At 42.0% G+C, this 14,311-nt stretch overlaps 2 long non-coding RNA genes across 5 annotated transcripts in view; both read left to right on the top strand.

Annotated features, from left to right (window-relative positions):
* Positions 1 to 14,311, top strand: part of LOC146714104 (uncharacterized) — a 112,195-nt gene that overhangs the window by 30,467 nt on the left and 67,417 nt on the right. The window lies entirely within an intron of this gene.
* LOC146714108 (uncharacterized) lies at positions 244 to 13,758 on the top strand. Its single transcript, XR_014918778.1, has 6 exons — positions 244 to 477; positions 3,607 to 3,718; positions 7,071 to 7,131; positions 11,092 to 11,206; positions 11,321 to 11,387; positions 12,510 to 13,758. It is a non-coding gene; the product is annotated as an uncharacterized LOC146714108 (long non-coding RNA).

Here is a 14,311-nt window from a genome sequence, read left to right as displayed (position 1 = left end):
CCGGTCTGAGCCGCATGAGAGCACGATGCCCAATTGGCCAATTGACTTGTCTGAAACAGCGACTCCTATGACTCAACTGTTATTATTATTATTATTATTATTATTGTTATTATTGTTGTTATTATTGTTGTTATTGTTATTATTATTATAGATGGGTAAATGCGTTGTTGCACATGACACAGCCGGCGTTGTTACACTTTAACCTCAGATACATGTATTTATGCTGTTTTTATGCGTAATAAACGGAATAAAACACTGATCTTGGCACGTCGCCTCCAGCAGGAAGTGATCTGCTGAGCAGGCACTGCTCTCGTTAGCTACCAGGTTCATTTGACGGGGAAAGAAAAGTGAGCTAGAAACAGTCGAAAATGACAAACTGTCCCCACAGTCTGTGCGGTCAGGGAGATAACGACCTTAGAGAGTTCATACCCAGGCTTATGTACACACCGCAGTTTGGAAACAACGTCTGGACTTCAGGTAACATCTTAGTAGCTGAACTTGAGCTAACTAGCTAAAACCTTTGGGAAATATCCAGAAAATGTGGAAGTGTTCAGGCGTCCCCATGATTATTGATGCCGCTCAAATACATCACAGCTAATGAGACACTAGTTAAGCGTTTCAACTGAACCAGAGGAAGGACTAGAACAATGCTTAGCTTAGCACGGCTAATAAGCACGACGACATCGACAACAAAAGTCTGTTTATAATCCACTTTTAGTGTATCTTATGGTTTTATTGAAACTAGTCTTAATTTTTCTGACCCCAGTATAAGAAGGAAGTTAATGCAATATAATTTTAAAGCGTTTTTATTATTCAACTGGCTGCGCAAGCCGTCACTTTCAGTTCTCCACTGTCGCCACCCTGGTCTGAAAACTACTGTTTTTAAAGACCAGAGAGACACGATTAACCAACTGGCCACAGCTGGGTTGACCAGTCTCTCCCCTTAGCACTACCCCTTAATCCACTGGACCACCCCTCCCCTGCAGCTGAGCCACAAACCAAACCCTGCTGCCACTGTGACATTTCCTACGATTTACCCACCCAGGCCACTCCTGTTCTCTTGAATACCAGGGGCCTGAGGGTTTTTTTTTTTGTCAGTAGGATGGGGCTTAAATGTGGATACCTGGGTCCTGCTGGAGGCCAAGGTCTATGGTGGGTAGGTGGTGGAATGTGGTTGTAAGATAGCAAGCTACCGGGGGACTTGACCAGGGTAGGGTGTTGGTCCCTGGGGCCTGCTGGAGGTCAAGATGGTGGAGGGCAAATGTGTGTGCCAGGGCAAGCTACTGAGGGAGTGGACCAGGTTATGATGCGAGTACCCGGAGCCTGCTGGAGGTCAGGGTCAGGCTTCAGCTTTCTTTCTGTCTGCTCAACTGGTTTAATCCCAACATCTGCTCCAGTCTGCACGCAAAATATCCTTGGGCAAGATACTAGATACAGGTTGCTTTTCGATGCATATGCAAATGTTAGCTAGAAAGCAGTGCTCAGAGTAGAAGAACACTTTAGAAGAACCTGTCTATTTATTAATACTCAATAATTCCACAACCAGGAGCTTAGCCTTTATTTTCCAGGCTATTTATTTATTTACTCTAATTATTTCTTGTTATTAAAAATGCCAAACTAACTGCAACGCACACATGATCAAAACAGACACAGAACAACCAATTTTATTCACCTTTTAATTCTGTCTAACTAAAACAGGTTTGAATCCGTTAGTGTGACTTTCAATAACTTATAACAAACTAAAGTGACAATATGCAAATATCAAGAATTGCTGGATTTCTTTGTGTCTACATGACTCAACTACGTGGTGCACCACATAGTGCACTATGTGGTGCACCACGTAGTTGAGTCATGTAGTTTTCTTTATTTGAATTTCAGCAATCTCTCTCCAGATATTTCACTGGTGATTATTTTTTAATTATAATGAGGTGATCATTGTTATTTGTTCACAAAAAGGTCAAAAGCTGTGGTGGAAAAAGTGGCCAGAAATGCACAGGAAGGATTGTCATTACTGAACAGGTCAGCCAAGATTTTTAGCCGTCTTTTCCTGTGCTGAGTCACACATGTGCTGTGATGAAACTTGTTAGACCACAAACATCTGTAGTGTTTCTCATTTTCTCCCTGAGAACTGTGGATGATGTTTAATGATGATGTTTAATCGAAGTCTGATCAGTGGGTTAGTTTGATCAGAAATTTTCCTGCTTTTTCTTCTTTGTATACTTTGAACTAATGAAAAAATGAATCTGGTGCTCACACTGTCTGTGCAGTCTGCCAGCAGGGTGTCAGTAAAGAGCAGTGTTCAGCCCATAAGATCAGTCTGTGTCTTTCTTATTGTTTTGGAGGTAGAACTCTGTCGGCATGTCAAGTTTCTTTCTGACAAATGCAGAATCTTGCAGTAAAATCTGCCATCATTTATCTTTCCAGCGTTTCCATTGTTTATATTGAAGAGAAACAATGATGGAGTGACTGAGCGCTCAAAGTGCCTGTTAGTGTTGGTGTATGAGGTGAAATAGTCCCACTTACTTTTAATTTCAGTTTTCTGTGAGTCACAGCTCAGCAGCATGAGATGTTCATTTATAGCTTTTTGTGGAAGTACATGTTTTCAGATTACATTTGTTTTCTCACTGATCAAGCTAGAGAGGGAGAGCTAGTGTTCTGCCTCATGCTGTAGACGAGTGGCTCTATGAGTCCACAGTGTTGGCTTCACTCAACTATGAAGGCAACACTGTGTAAAGAAGTGCTGTCTGTTGTTCAGGGAGGTTTATAATAAAGTGTGGCTTGTGTTGTGTTGTGTTGTGGAAAGTAGTTCATGTTACATTTGCTGTGGGTCAGGATGCAGCAGGCATGTTAACACTCACAGCTGTGGTTCACATATGCAGTTTGTAGTTCTGTTCCTGGTGAACTCTGCGTGAACTCCCAACCAATCAGCATTCAACAGACTTCTGTGTCCAGCGGGTAGCGGGTGAACACCCCTCTCTTTATGAATTACTCTCAGCAGTCAGGCCCTCGTCCTCCTTCAGGAAGGCCAGGTTTCCGTCTGCTCCTGCTGAGATCTTTGTGTGTGATGCTGACTCGTCTCCTTTGGGCTTGACTCATTTTTCTCGAGGCTTCTGCAGCAGTAAATCTTTCTGCTCTGGTCCTATTAGCCTTATTCACTGTAAATCATTTATAATGTTGTTATTGTTATTAGGCGTGGAAAATTAGTTTAAAAATCCAAACATGATTTACACAACTTTCCATTAACCTCAGCGCACCAAACAACCAGTTCTTATATTAAAAAATGGGGAAGAAGGATCGACAAATTCATGGCTTAAAACTATCACAGTAGAACTTCTTCTTTTCTTTTGTTCTCCACTTTCTTCAGTTTACTCTGTTGTTTTTTCTTTTTGAGGAAACACTGCACACCAGCTGAGATGTGTCATGTTTTTCAGCTAACGTTTTCTGCCACACTAGCTCTTTGCATTTAGAGCACAACGTTCAACTTTGATCTCGTCTGACCTGAGCACCTTCTTCCACAAGTTTGCGGCGTCTCCTACATGGCTCATGGTAAACTGCACTTTTTATGTCTTTCTGTCAACAATGGCTTTCTTCTTGTCACTCTTACAGTTACAGTTGTCCTGTGGACAGATTCTCCCACCTGAGCTGTGGATTTCTGCAGCTTCTTCAGACTGACCATGGGCCTCCTGGAAGCTTCTCTGACCAGGATGACCATGTCTTGGTAGGTTTGCAGTTGTAGCATGCTTTCTCTATTTTTGGATGATGGAGTGCTGCTTGAGATGCTCTTGGGATATTTCTACAACTTTATCCCTGTCTGGTGACTTCCTTGGTCTTCATGATCCTGTTTATTAGCTAATGTTATCTAACAAATCACTGAGGCTTCACAGAGCAGATGTATTTATAATGAGACTAAATGACACACAGGTCAACTCTATTATCTAATTCGGTGACTCTGAAGGATCTTGATTGCACTGGATTTTAATTAGGGGTATCAGAGTACAGGGGGCTGAACACAAATGCACTGCACACTTTTTAGATTTTTATTTGCTTAAAAAAAACAAAACGATATTCACAAAGTTTAGCTTTGAGGACATCATTTGCAGTGAAAACGTGATAAATCACTTTGTCTTATTGCAATACTCAGAATGTTGCAAAATGTTTATAAATCACATTAATCTACTATCATGAGGGAAGTATTGTAATAGGAGCCTATCGTGGGCTGTCTGGGGATTCCCGCCTCTAGTTGCCCACTTTATTTATTCGCTGATCTGCAACATTAACATCCATCAGCACAGCCCCAGCAGGCAGCCAGTGTAAACCACAGTGATTCAGCTATCTTTTTGCCACAGTTGCACTGGTGCACCTAACTTTTTTCTTAGGCTCACCAGCACAAAAGTTAGGCATGCCCACATTTTTCAACCGCATCCCTTAACACCGCAGTTTTACATGTGCACTTTTTTGGGGGGGAAATTTGCTGTCCATATAAACAATATTGATTTGTAAAAAGAACGCCAGCTGCTGAACCTCATCTCTATACACTGACTCATCGTTGCTGCTGGTGAGTCCAACCACGGTTTTGTCATCAGCAAACGTGGTTACAGCTGTGTAGAGCGGTGCAGTCATGTGTCAGGAGAGTGAACAACAGTGGGCTGAGAACACAGCCCTGAGGAGCTCCTGTGCTCAGCCTGATGGTGCTGGAGAGGTTTTCGCCAATTTGGACGGACTGAGGCCTCTGACAGGAAATCTAGTATCTGCAGAGAGCGGTACTCAGTTCCAACTTGCTGAGTTAGTCAAACAGTTTTTGGGGGATAATGGAAACCCTCTGTTGTTAGAGTCACAGCTGCCGAGGCAAGCCCTGGGGTATTTGTGGAGAAAGGGACCCAAAATGCAACATGCAAAGGCTGTGATGTGAGTGAGTGTTTTTTTTACAAGTGACCAAAGTGGCAGAAACTGGGAACGAGGAATGAAAAGCTACCAAAACCTATACTGGGAAAACTAAAGACACACCTGAAAACATGACACGAGACGCAGAACGATGAACAAAACACCGTCAAACGCAGACGAACCAACAAAGAGCACAGTCCGACACCCACTATAAATACACACACAATCAGGCATTGAAGCACAGCTGACCCTAATTCACATGATGACAGCTAAACACAGAAATAACAGATACAGACCTTCAAAGTAAAACAGGAAGTACAGTTTTACAATCACACACTCAAGGACATGAACAAAACGCCGGGAGAGCGCGCGGGCAGGTATAACAAGACACAAAAACCAAAAAAACTTTAAGGACTGATACAAAATCAGAAGAAACTAGAATATAATAGTAATAAACTCAAAACGCTGAGTCAGCGACACAGGACCATAACAGTTAGGATGTTGGGTACAATGAAGATTTCTTGACCAAGCATACATTCTCAGATTTTTGCTGCACATGTCGCTGGCAATGACTCAAGAGGACTCCCTCTCAGTTCGGGGAAATGTGGTGGACTGAGGTGAATTTGTTGAGCCGTGCTTTTTCCCCCCTCGATTCTAGAGTCAAATGTGAGGCCATCTGTCTGACAGCCAAAGCTTGGTTCAAACTGGCTGCTTTTCATAACTGACATGTGTGCATAAAGAATTTTATGATAACATCAAATACAGTACTGTTAAGTTCAAGATGGTGCTTAATGATCAAAGTGTGAGAACAAATGTGTACAAGTGAAGAGTAACAGGTGAAGGGGAATATATGCTGCTGCTTCACTGTGGTTAGATGTGTGGTTAGGAGATGTGTGGTTGAATGAAGACTTAATCTGGCACCATCGAGTAAAATGTCCAAAGGAAATTTTTTTTAAATGTGCTGCTGATATGACTTTCATCCAGATGTAAAGACAGAGTGAAAAACTATTAAACGACTGATAGATGATCACCATTAATATCAGTTAAAACAGCACAACAGTGACTGAGAGCACAAAAGATCACATTAGTTAATTTTCTGTTTGTGTTCCTGTCATATTTTAAACACAAACGTTAGAGATGTCTTACAGTATACAGCAGTCTAATGGTCCTGTGTGTGTGTGTGTGTGTGTGTGTGTGTGTGTGTGTGTGTGTGTGTGTGTGTGTGTGTGTGTGTGTGTGTGTGTGTGAGAGAGAGTCGTCTTTTATCAGTATTGATGGTGTTTAAACAGGAAATTACAATCACAATGTAACTGAAGTAGCTTTGAGTGGTTCAGTCATTCAATAGTAGATTAGCGTTAGTTTAGTGTCACTGAGCTACTGAATGAGTCCACTGAGCTTCAGCTGGCAGACGGCCAGCCTGTCAGTTGTCTGACAGTTTTGTTGTGAGTGCAGTGGAAGTGAGTGTAGAGAGAGGGAGAGACCAGGCCTCACTGTTGGGCCATCACTGATGTTATTGTGACAGTCAGAACAAAATGCCCATGGCCTGAATTTAAAAAGTGGACTCCAGACGACTAATGCCCTCAGTTTGTTCCACTTTCAGTTACATTCAAGCACTCATATTATTGCTGAATGAACCAGTAACCCTTACCAGCAAAGTCCCAGATTCAGAGACCTACGTCCTGACTGTAAAACTGCTGCTTGAACAGTGCTGATCATTTTAGTGCAAATTTGGCAGCAGGTCAAGTTATGTCTGTGTGAAGGACTGAAACCTGCCTGGTTACACAGAAACTTCCTTTGACAGTTTTTATGATACACAAGCAAGTACACAGTTTACTCCACTGTAGGTCTTATTGGTCTGTTTCTACATGCTGAAATACATACTTGCCCTTCGTGGTGGTAATGCAGGCTTTTAGGGGCAGCCAGTTTAGGCAGAGCTGGCTGGATGTTTATATTTGTTCTGAGATAAATGCTGGAAGGAGTGTGTGTGAATTTCTGTGTAACCTAATAAGCGTTCACATCTTCCCTTTTCTTCTTCTTCTTTTTGCTTCAGTCTCTGTTCACTCACTTGAATGTGAAATTCCCTATGACCAATGCTGAGATTACTCAGCAGTTTCTGTTTTAGACAGAGGACTTTAGTTGTAGTATTTAGGAAAGCTTTTCACATTTGACCTCTTTGTTCATTAATGCAGGTACGCTGGATTCTTCTGATACTGACTTAAGAGTGTCCAGCAGGCTGACGATCAACATCTGGTAAGAAATCTTGTGCTTTCTCTCTTTTGATGAACTGCCCTTTTCTTTATGTGTAATACAAAATCCAGCATTGATCATAAAGGTAGTAAAGCAGGCGACATCTTTTTGCCTGTTGATTGATTGCTCTGTGATTTAAATTTAGGGCGCTATTTTTATCAGGATATATCAACAAATTTTGTTATATTATTCACAACAATATAGGAACAAATACTGAATAAAGTGTGTTGTTAATTCAAAAAAATTAAGAACACACTTCTTTGTTTGAACTCATTTGTTGATGCTTGGTTCACATTCCTGCCTGCTTGTTTCTCTTCACTCACGCACTGTCACAGTTTGGGTGTTATCAGTGTAAAGTTTAGACTAAGCTTCAGGTTCCAGCCTGCCTTGAAGACGAGGAGTGTGAGTCAGTGCACATGACTGACACCATCAAATATATTTAAAGTTAACTTGTTACTCCACTCATTTTACACTCATGCATAGATCATATGCTTTGTGTTACACTCACCGGTTCTGTAGTAAATCCCACCCAGTTAGTCTGGAGTCATTAATTACAGAGAAATTTCAGGGTTTTCATCTCAGAAAATTAAGAACATTATTTTAGGTTTAGAAAGCTGCAATTTTACTGCAGAATTTCAAACAGCGCAACATTTAAGAAGTTTCGTCTTCCTTTCTCTGTTTCCTCTTTCAACATTTCTTTGTTTCACTTTTAACCAAAACGTGCAGTTGAAACGTAAAACACAGGTTGATTGGCTCGATTCTGTCATTGCAGTGGAGTGAATACTGAAGGGAAAGTTATTTGCATATACTACAGACACACTATTGATGGATAGGAATCCTTCACAGTTTGAACATCACATTAACATGAAATTGGGCAGATTTAGTGACATTTTGAACATTCACTAAGTGCTGTGCAGCTGAGTGACTTCAGTCTATTTATGCGTTACCTCTTTGTTGTGTGCTGGCACATACTGTGCATTCACACACAGTTAAAATGTGGTTTTATTTGCATAAACTGCTGAGGAGCATCAGTTCATTCATGCACAAGTAAACACAAAACCCCATTTGAGTTTTGATCCTGATGATCATGTTTTTGATCCTGAGGATCAACTGAGGATGATCCTCTTCTTAGCATCATAAAGGACGGGTACTCGAGAGGGGATATTTGATTAGTCACAGTGAGTGAGTGACAAATGCAGGGTCTTCTGAAGCAAAACATGAAGAAACAAGTGGTGGTTCAGGACTTTTGCACAGCACTGTGTAACTGTATAGCTGTACTCATAAATGCCCCACTCGTTCCAGGATGTCGAAGTGTGCATTTGTTGACACTTGGTTCACCTTCACTGCCTGCTTGTTTCTCTTTACTCGTGTCATCACAGTCTGGTTGTTGTCCACAGTGTATGTTTGCCTCAGGCAGTGAAAACAAACTTTGCAAAATACCCAGATATGAGGAATGAAACTATAGAGATTCAGTTCTCAAGTGTGTACCACTTGTTTGCATTACATGGCTCAACAAAACGTGAAACCTCAGCAAACTCTTGATTGTGTTTTATCTTTGATTCTGTTTTTTCTTTTTTTTAGTCTCTGTGCACTCTCCCTTGAACTTCTTTCACATCTACTTCAGATTACTTTTGACTTGACCTACTTTAGTGCTTAATAAAGAATATAACAAATACAGCAGCAAAAGCAGCACTGGCACTGATGAGTGCAGAATTCAATGATCTGTGCATTTTGTTGCTGTTCATTTAAAAGGGTGAAGCAGGACATGTTGTCTTCAGTCAGTGACAGCATTCACGTTGCGCTGTCACCATGTAACCACATCCCTGTAATCAAAACAGTGTAAACCATGTTAAGGTTCCAGCCTGCCTCGAAGACAGGGAGTGTGAGTGTGCACATAACCGGCACCATCAAATATATTTAACCAGTTACTCCACTCATTTTACACTCATGCATAGTTCATATGCTTTGTGTCACGCTCACTATATACCATTGTTTATTTTTCCTGCTGCTTGGTGGCTCAGATTGGAGTGTAACATTGATGCAGATGTTAATTTGTTCAACTTCAGGGACTCACAGTGTGTGTTAGTGTTGGTGTATAAGGTGAAATTGGTCCTTACATTTAATGAACATGTTTCTGTGTGTTACAGTTTGGCTTTCACTGAGAGCTTTCCTGGACAGTTTTTATTTATGCACATCTTTTCAGGATGCATTTGTTTCCTTTGTTTCAGCAAGAGAGAGAGAACTATTGTTGAAGGAACAGAGGCAAAACACTCAAATTGTGATTCTCGTTCTGTATATGAAGTGTGAGGTTTCCATTCAATTCAATTCAATTTTATTTATATAGCGCCAAATCACAACATAAGTCGCCTCAAGGCGCTTCATAGATACAGAGAAAAACCCAACAATCATATGACCCCCTATGAGCAAGCACTTTGGCAACAGTGGGAAGGAAAAACTCCCTTTTAACAGGAAGAAACCTCCGGCAGAACCAGGCTCAGGGAGGGGCGGCCATCTGCTGCGACCGTTTGGAGTTTCATGTTGAGGATCTTCTAAAAGAATCCACCCTTAGTTTTATCAGTGTATAAATAGTTTTCCAGGAATACAGATACAGATGTGACGTGAATGTTGCAATCACTCAAGACCACTTGGAAAATGACAAAGTCTGGCTGCTCTGAAGCAAAATATGAAGAAACAAGGAGTGGCACAAGACTTCTCTTCACACTCTATAACTAAACAGCTGTGCTCACAAATGACTCACTCGGTCACATTAAGATCAAAGCTGTGCTGAATGTGTAAAAAGGGTGTAGCTATTGCAATAAACAGTGTGTTAGGTGGAGGAGTTGTACAGGGAAATTGCCACAGGCAGGAATGACTTCCTGTGTCGTTCAGTGGTGGTTTTTGGTAATCTCAGTCACTCACTGAATGTGTTCCTGTGGCTAACCAGTACATCACGGGGTGGGTGGGAGGAGTTGTCCAACATTGTCTTTATCTTGGACAACATTCGCCTCTCCGACACCACCTTAAGAGAGTCCATCAGCAACCCTCTACTCCCCCAGCATGCAACAGCATAGAGGATCGCACTGACCACAACAGACACGTTGTGGTCAGCATTTTCTGAGCATTGTCCGAGAGATGTTGAAGGACCTCAGTCGCCTCAAAAAATAGAGACGACTCTGGCCCTTCCTGTAAAGTGCTGTGGTGTTTTTAGCCCAGTCCAGTTTGTCAGTGTATACTTTGAGGTATTTATAGTCCTCCACAATGTCCACACTGACCCCCTGGATTGAAACAGGGGTCAAGTGTTTCCTGGTCTTCCTGAAGTCCACGATCAGTTCCTTGGTCTTTGCCACGTTGAGCTGCAGATGATTCTGCTCACACCACGTGACAAAGGAGTCGACCACAGCCCGGTACTCTGTCTCATCATCCCTGCTGATGCATCCAACCACCGCAGAGTCATCAGAAAACCTCTGAAGATGGCAGGTCTCTGTACAGTGGCTGAAGGGTGAAGAGGAAGGGGGAGAGGACAGTCCCCTGTGTTGCTGATCATTTTGTCAGACACACACTGTGGGAGACGTACATATTGTGGTCTTCCTGTCAGGTAATCAACAATCCAGGACACCAAAGAAGCATCCACCTGCATCGCTGCTAACTTATCATGAGTCTCCTCATTTGCCTCTGAACCTGGTCATCAGTCAAAGTGTTGGGGCGGGGAGGGGTGTCAGGATTCTCATCGGAGGCAACATGTGAAGAGAGAGGCAGGTACAGCGGTGTGGCTCTGGATTTCAGGCTGACTGCTGGTGAGGTAGTAGGATGTGTGAGCTGCCCCTGCAGTGCCAAATCTGTTTTTACATGTTTCATTCTTGCAGTTTCACAGCATCAAGCCCTGATTGTCGTTCCTCAGTTGAGTTTTCACTCTGAAAACCATCAAACACTTGAGATTCACACGTGTTTGTTTGTTTGTTGCAGGAGTTTCGCTCTGAGTCCTGACCTCCTCTTTGTGCTTCTGTGGCTTATGAGGCCATAAATTGGTCACCGTGGCGACCAGCAGGATTATTGAAAGTCCCCCGTCTGACTTTCTGAGGTCAGCCGTCACTGTTAGTGTTTATCTCATATTATGTCACATCTAAAATCCTGTGTAAATATGAATGAATGGTGATTAAATTAAACAGATAAAATGTATTTTTCTTTTTTCCAGTGTTCACCATCACTCTGCTCTGCAGCTGGTCTCCTTTTCCACTTTGCGGTCACTTGATGTTGAAGAGGTGAGTGTGTTAGAGGAAATGTTAGTCTGTATGCACTCAGAGGTCATTTGTACCTGCTGCTGCTGCTGCTGCTGCTGCGGTTGTAATGATGTAAACCCTGGTTGGTTGGATAGTTGACAGCATTTACTGAGGCAAAGCAGAACAGCTGCTGATCCTGAGCTACTCTTACAAATGGAAGATCAGTGAAGAGCTTCCCTCACACAGCACATCCTTTATTGCACATGTGTCAAAGTCAAGGCCCGCGGGCCACATCCACCCCGGTGTACATTTATATCCGGCCCGCGAGATCATTTTATATAGACGTACTATTATTGTTATGCATGGCCCGGCGATATGAGGTGCTAATAATGTACAAACTACAGATCCCATAATGCAGCGCTGCAGCCTCTTTGCTGAACGCTAGGCTAACTGGGAACATTTCCGCGTCAATCAAGTCAAACTTTTTGCGAAGCTAGCCGCTCACAATGGTGGAGAGAAAAGTTGATTCTGAAAGCAGAGCCTTTCAGCGCAGTGGGTGACTGAATATATGTTTACAGACATGCTGGTAAACCTGTGTGTCTTATTAGTGGAGCTAATGTGGCTGTATAAGGAATTTAATTTAAGACGAGACAAAACGTCAGGATAAGCTGAAAAACCTAAATGCAGAGCAGAAAATAAAGAAAGTAGAAGAATGAAGAAGAATCTGACATTTCAACAGACGTTTTTCACCAGAGCAAAATCACAAAGTCAAGCTGTTGTGAAAGCAAGTTTTATTGTAGCAGAGGAGAAAGCCACATCAGCCCGCTACCACTCTGAAGAGCTGCATGATGGAGGTGTGCAACGTCTTGTGTCCAGACAAAACGCAGATTTTGGCAAATGTGAGCCTGAGGAGAAATACGATTGCTGATTGGGTTAGTGAGATGGCCACTGATTTAAGAACACAGTTGTGTGAAAGAAGCAAAAACTTTATTGCATACGCTCTTGCTGTGGATGAAAGTACAGACATGATGGACATTGCACAGCTGGCCATCTTCATCCGTGGAGAGGAAATATTGAACATTAAATCGATGCACGGGACAACGACAGGAAAAGACATTTTTTAAAACATATGTCAAAGTGTAACTGACGTGAAACGTACAACAGATGGAGCGCCGGTGCTGTGCGGTGAAAAAAGCAGACTAGTCAGCAGGATGCGAGTAAAGATGCAGGAGGAGAAATGTACCGGTGAGTTAACAGCATATCACTGCATCACACACCAGGAAACGCAAGGTGGTAAAGTCCTAAAAATGGAGCATATAATGATCGCCGTAACGCAAACCGTAAATTTTATCCGAACTAAAGGTTTAGATCACTGTCAATTTCAGTCTTTTATGTGGGAAATAGATTCAGAGTTTGCCGACATTCCTTATCATACAGAGGTCCGCTGGCTGAGTTGGGATAAACGTTCTCAATAGAGTTTTTGAGCTCAGCAAGGAAACCTGTCAGTTCATGGACATGGCATGTATGATGCGGTGAAGGCATTTCAAGTGAAGCTGTCACCAGTGCAACCTGCCTCACTTTCTCTGTTGCCAAGTAATGTTGAACCAAGTCAGCGCACTTTACTGAACTACACCTGTGCAGATTCAGATGGAGCTGCAGTGTAATGATGCACTCAGGCAAAGTACGACACTGAATGGCCCGAAGAGTTTATTAGTTTATTAGTTCCATTCCTGAAGCAACGCCCAGCTCCGTCTACATGCGGCTCCAACCTTGTGTTTGCTTTCATTTATTTTTTCTGGGGTTTTTGGCAGCATGTTCATATTTCTAACTTGCATAATTTTGACAGGATATATTTTTATGAAGAACAAAACATTTAAAGTTAAAGTTTCTTTTTTTAAGTTTATTTAATCTGGAATAATATTCCTGTCTGTTTTTATTCCTATTTATGTTTAAAAAACATTGTTTTAGTGTTCAATAAATGTTTATCTTGTTTGGCCCGCGACCTAAAGTGTGCCTTGAGTTTGACACCCCTGCTCTATTGGACCTGACTGAACAGCCAGAGCCTGATGTTCACTACAGTCATGGGCAGAAGAAGCACCAGTGTCAAAAATGAATCACAAAGCTGGTTTTTTTGTATATTTATATGGTAATAAAAAGTCTGTAAAGTGGTGATCTGTGTTGGGGTCCTTAATGCTGACTGAAAATAGTTTCTGACTTCTTAATGAAAAGTACCTTAAAAAACCCTTTTTTAAAATAAATATGACAGGGAAGGTTTTATGGAAATAAAGTAGATGTATTAGCTGTATCTGAAAATCCTTATCAGGTGATTAATTGAATTCACCCTGTTTTGGTGAACTTTGTGTAGATTCACACTTTTATTTAAAGCCAATAAATGTCTCGCCTTTTAATTTGACTTTGTCTGCCTCTGTGTCCTGCATTTGGTTGCGCTTTCATGAAAGTGTTGGTCATTTTACAACATGAGCATTATTTTGTCTTTCCTGAAGGCATATTCAGGAAATGAGGATTAAAACGAGCGTGTCTGTTCATTTTTGATTCATGAACAGCCTGGATCAGGTCCAGACACTTTCTCCCAGTGTGTAACAGCCTCGGTGTTTCCTGAACCATTTGCCTCCAATAATCTTTGTCTTTGTTGGGCTACACTGGGAAACTCTCCACAGAGGCATTCAAAGGGAAAAAGAATGATTCTTGTGTGTGTCCCTAATTTCTACAGTTTAGACAATTTAATCAGTTTGTCAGCAAATAAAACCTCTTATATCCATCAGAGATGCTGGCTGTAACCTCATGTTTGAGATCGTTTCTCCTCCTGATTTATAGCTGTTAAATTACTGCCTGTTCGTAGCTTGAACGAGGACCTCCCTGTCTCACAGCACCACATCGCTGGCCAAGGAGGCTCAAACTCGCTTCTACTTCCACTGGAAATTGAGGAAAGCACGAGTCCCACCTGC

The sequence above is a fragment of the Copadichromis virginalis genome, linkage group LG3 (genome assembly GCF_057382275.1).
Source record: "Copadichromis virginalis isolate Kocher_CV1m ecotype Utaka linkage group LG3, C_Virginalis_male_GT1.1, whole genome shotgun sequence".
NCBI lineage: Eukaryota > Metazoa > Chordata > Actinopteri > Cichliformes > Cichlidae > Copadichromis > Copadichromis virginalis.
Note: the sequence above shows the minus strand (reverse complement) of the source record. Positions and strands in the feature narration are given on the sequence as shown.